At 49.7% G+C, this 4,736-nt stretch overlaps 1 non-coding gene across 1 annotated transcript; it reads left to right on the forward strand.

Annotated features, from left to right (window-relative positions):
- The first annotated feature begins 4,432 nt into the window (after positions 1-4,432).
- On the forward strand, positions 4,433-4,505 carry TRNAR-UCU (transfer RNA arginine (anticodon UCU)). The gene has a single exon. It is a non-coding gene; the product is annotated as a tRNA-Arg (tRNA).
- Positions 4,506-4,736: the final 231 nt, after the last annotated feature.

The following is a 4,736-nucleotide window of genomic DNA, read 5'->3' on the forward strand; positions in this document are numbered from 1 at the left end:
AGGTGCCTTTGCAACCCGGATGTACCCATCCAGGCGTTTCTCCACGAGCCATCAACGTTAAGGCAGTAGAGATGAAGATCGGCATCGCCAGAGTAGGTTCGTGGGGAGGAGACTGGTGGTTGCGGTGGGCTGGAGCTCTGTGATAGGATGGAGGAGAAGGTGAGGGGGAGGAGCGATGGGAGCCCTGATAGTTAGAAGGTGGGTTTCTGTTTTCTGCAAAAGATCTTCTATTTCCTTCTTTTTGTGGCTTAGGGTTCATTGGGCAGTGAGCCATCGTGGTGCCGCGTCTTCTTGATCTAGGAGTTTGTGCATGCATTTAGTCCTTTTTCTTTAATAGTGTCGCTATCTTCTCTCTCTCTTTTTTCTTCTTCTTTTTTCATAACGGTTACATACAACCTATTTTTACATTATGATACAAGTGGGGCCGTCCACTTACGCCGCAGGTTCTCCGGCTTTGTCTTGTCCAGCGTTGAATGGGTTAGGTGGCATAGGGCCCAGGTAAGGTTTAAGGCGAAACCCATTCACCTTTTGCCGTAATACTTCCCCGACCAGTGTACCTAGTTGGATTGTGCCTTGTTCCGCTCCAATTATCCAGTACAGGCTTGTCCAGCGGAATCGTAACTTCCCTGGCATATGGCCCATGCGGGTTTGGAAAACCAGCACCGCTCGACTGACGGTGAAATCCTTTTCCCTTGCGTTCCGATGTCGACCCACAAACGCTTTATGCCGTCGTTGTTCATGCTCCAACACAGCCATGCTCTGTACGCGTTTTTCCCCGAGTTCAAGTAGCTGGTGGAGCCATACCTCCTCTGACTTGGCTTCCGATAGTCAGTCTCGTACCTGAATCCGCAAACTGGGTATCTGAAATTCTACCGGCATCACAGCCTCCAGCCCAAACACTAGTCGAAACGGTGTTGACTGTATGCTTTGCTTGTAGCTGGTTCTGTACTCCCATAACGCACTCTGTAATTTAGTATCCCAGTCCGTTCTATTTTCATTGATGATTTTCTTCAAGATGGTCTGCAACGTCTTGTTGGTGGATTCCGCTAACCCATTCGCCTGTGGATAATATGGCGTACTCTTCTTGTGGACTACGGCGTAATGATGTGTTAGTTCCCAAACCACCATATTGAGAAAGTGGCTCCCCTGGTCACTGATGAGCTCAATCAGACATCCGAACCGGCACCAGATGTGCTCGTAAAGGAATCTCATTGTGACGGCCGCCGTATTTTCTCGTAGTGCCTTTGCTTCTACCCACTTGGTGCAATAATCTATGGCTACCAATATGTATTTATTGCCCGTACGGGCTGTCGCCGGTGTGAAGGGGCCCACAAAATCCAATCCCCACTTTTGGAAGGGGTCTAACGGTAATACGGGCTGGTGTGGCACCCTTGCGCCCTCCGTGGGTTGGCCCATCCATTGACACAAATCACACTTTCCACAACACTCAAATGCATCCTTCTGCGTTGTTGGCCACCATAGGCCTGCCTGCCATATTCTCCAGGCTGTAACATCGCCCGCATAATGGCCGCCTGTCGTGCCACAGTGCGCCTCCCGTAAAACTACTTCTTACTCATCCTGACATACCCCACATCGCGAAATGTCGTCACTTCCTTTGTGATATAAAATTCCTTCTACGAGGCAGAAGTTACGGCTTTGGACGGCTAGTCGTTTCTTCTCGTCCGTGCGTAATTGTGGTGGAGCCAGTCCCGTAGTCAAAAAGTATGTCATTTCAATAAGCCACCGGTTCGGAAAGGTCGATTCCATTCTTTCTGCCAGTGCTACTACCCGCAGGATGTCCGCGTCCGGAAAATCGTCATCGTCCTTCTGTACTGTTTCTCCATTATCGAGTCTGCTCAAAAAATCTGCCACTACGTGTAGCCACGAGTCATCCCCGTATTTTGCCCCCCGGTCAGTGCTGAATTACAAAACCGAATTCTTGAAGCAGCAGCATCCATCGCGCCAATTTCCCTGTCAGGGCTTGTTTCTCCACCAAATACAGCAGCACCGAATGATCCACGTGGAACGTGAATTTCCTCCCCAATAAATAATGCCGGAATTTATTGATGCTATAGATCATCCCTAGCGCCTCGCGCTCTGTTGTGGAATAGTTGTTGATAATTTGCGACTAGCGTACTACACTGGCCGGTACCAGTTTGGTTCGGTGAGCTGCATTAGCACACTCCCTTTTGCTATGTCCGAGGCGTCGACGAACACGTGGAATGTCTTCGCCCAAACTGGTCGTTGTACAATGGGGGCTTGTGTGAGCATTATCTTAAGAGCCTCCTAGGCCTTGTCCTCCGTTGCGGTCCATTGGAAGGGAGTTCGATGCACGATAGCATGTAACGGCGTGGCGAAGTCCGCCAAATATTGTATCATCCGACTGCCACCGTATTTGTCCTAAAAACCGACCGAGTGATTTCGTGTTTGTCGGAGTTTTGGCTTGCGTAATCGCGGAGATCTTGTTCGGATCAACCGCTATTCCCTCCTTGCTGACTATATGGCCTAGGAGAGTCCTATTGGTCACGCCGAGGGCACATTTCGCGGGATTTAGGCTTAAGCGTGCGGTGCGGCAACGTTCCAGGCACAGTGGCAGATGCGTAAAATGGTCTATTGTTCTCCCATATACCGCAAAGTCGTCTAAAAAAACTTGCATGAACGCCGGAATATATTCCCCAAAGATCTCCGTAATTGTCCGTTGAAATGTTGTCACCGCCATCTTTAGCCCGAACATCATGACGATTGCCACAAAGACTCCCCAGTCCGTGACAAATGTCGTCTTCTCTTGGTCCTCGGGATGCATGCGTACCTGGTTATACCCACTGAAGCCATCTAAAAAACTGTACATCTCATGTCCTACGACGGCGTCCAGTACGCTATCAGTGAATGGTAAAGGGAATGCGTCTGTAATGGTTACGACATTTAATTTTTGGTAATCCATGCATACCCGTATTTTGTCGTTTTTCTTTGGAACGACTACTATCAGACTTAACCATGTGGCTTGTTTAACTGGACGTCTGAACCCCGCCTTTAGGAGTTTGTCAATTTCTTCTTTTATGCGGGTCACGTAGTTCAGGTTCATGCGGTAGCGGCGCTGTTGGACGGGTTTTGCGTCGGTTGCTAAATTGATCTTATGTTGATAGAACTTGGGATCTAACCCCTTCATGTCCTCGTGAGCCCAAGCGAACACATCTTTATATTTCTTGAGTAGTGCGATCATCGTGTTTCTCTGGTCCGACCTTAATTCCTTTGTGATGGAGAGGAAACGGGGTTCTGACTCCGTACCCACATTTACTTCTTCCAAGGCGGAGGCGGTGACTCGTCGTGAAATTTCCATTTCCCTTTCGAATGCCGCTCGTGCTCTTCTGAGTTCCAATATGGACTCTAGGTTTGGTTCGTAAGCCTCATCGTGGAGAATAGTGGTCATGGCATATTCTACCGCGGTTGTGATGACGTCGATTTCGAACAGCGGAATGATCCGAGGGTGCTCATCTAGGTATGCCTCTAATTCTGCATCCTCCACCCCAACCAACATATTTATATCTTCTGCGTCGCCCTTCTCGGCTCCTGGTGGTGTGTGCCGATCCCTTGGTGCGACTTGCTCCTCACGGTTCGGCCTTGTTTGTCGGAACGCACGCGGTGGTTGTTGTTGGTCCTGGCGTGGTTCTTGGTGTCGCTCATCTCCCGAGCTTTCGTCGTATTGCTGGTGGGCTCGATATTGCCGCGGCTTCCCACGATAACCATTGAAGCCGCCACGTTTGTTTGTCGGCCGGTGATTCTCATAGAGTCGGCCCCCTTTAGCATAACTCGGAGGTCCACGATAATCCTCATCCTCTAGTTCATCTTCCTCGGAATCGTTGTGATTCTGGCGATTCTGGTGGTGCCGGTCGTCACATGGGTTGCGATCCACATACCGTGGTCGGCCTTCTTGCCTCCTTTGTTCAGTACGGCGTGGGGGACGCTGTGTGTCCATGTTGTGTATTGTGGGAACGGCTCTGTTCAACATATTGTATTCGCATTGGTCGGCTGTGTGAGCCTTCGAGTGGCAGATTGGGCAGTGGATTTGCATGTTGCAGTCCACTGCGGAATGCCCCGAGTTCAAGCAAATCGTGCATTGGATTGCTTGACGAAACTGGCGTTCCTCGTCCTGGGGTAACGCTCGTCGTACGGAGGACATAGAAAACCTTTCCTCCTCCTCCTCCAACTCGAGTTGTAACGCTTGTTCAATGACCATATCCACCGTTTCCCCTTTCACGCTATTGTTGTTGATAATTTGCGACTATCGTAGTACATTGGCCACTACCAGTTTGGTTCAGTGAGCTACATTAGCGCACTCCCTATTGCTATGTTCGAGGCGTCGACGAACACGTGGAATGGCTTCGCCAATACTGGTGGTTGTATGACGGGGGCCTGTGTGAGCATTATCTTAAGTGCACTTGTGGCCTAATGGATAAGGCATTTGACTTCTAATCAAGGGATTGTGGGTTCGAGTCCCACCGGGTGTGCCAAAAGTGTTACCGATTAAGAACACGGTCTGCAATCAGTCCTTCGACCTAGACCTCCAAGTGATTGGGAAACAAGGAATGGTGGCGTCTATGCGTAATACGTAGGGGAATGTTCCTCGTAACCTAGTAGCATATAAGGGAGATGGCTACAACCGACTCCTTATAAGTGGTTACACACTCACGTTCTTACACTCTTAGGTATTCCAGACACACAGTAGATTAGTCGTAGCT

Source organism: Azolla caroliniana, unplaced genomic scaffold, assembly GCF_043228905.1.
Source record: "Azolla caroliniana isolate FFs.n. ecotype wild unplaced genomic scaffold, voAzoCaro1.0.p SCAF_16, whole genome shotgun sequence".
NCBI lineage: Eukaryota > Viridiplantae > Streptophyta > Polypodiopsida > Salviniales > Salviniaceae > Azolla > Azolla caroliniana.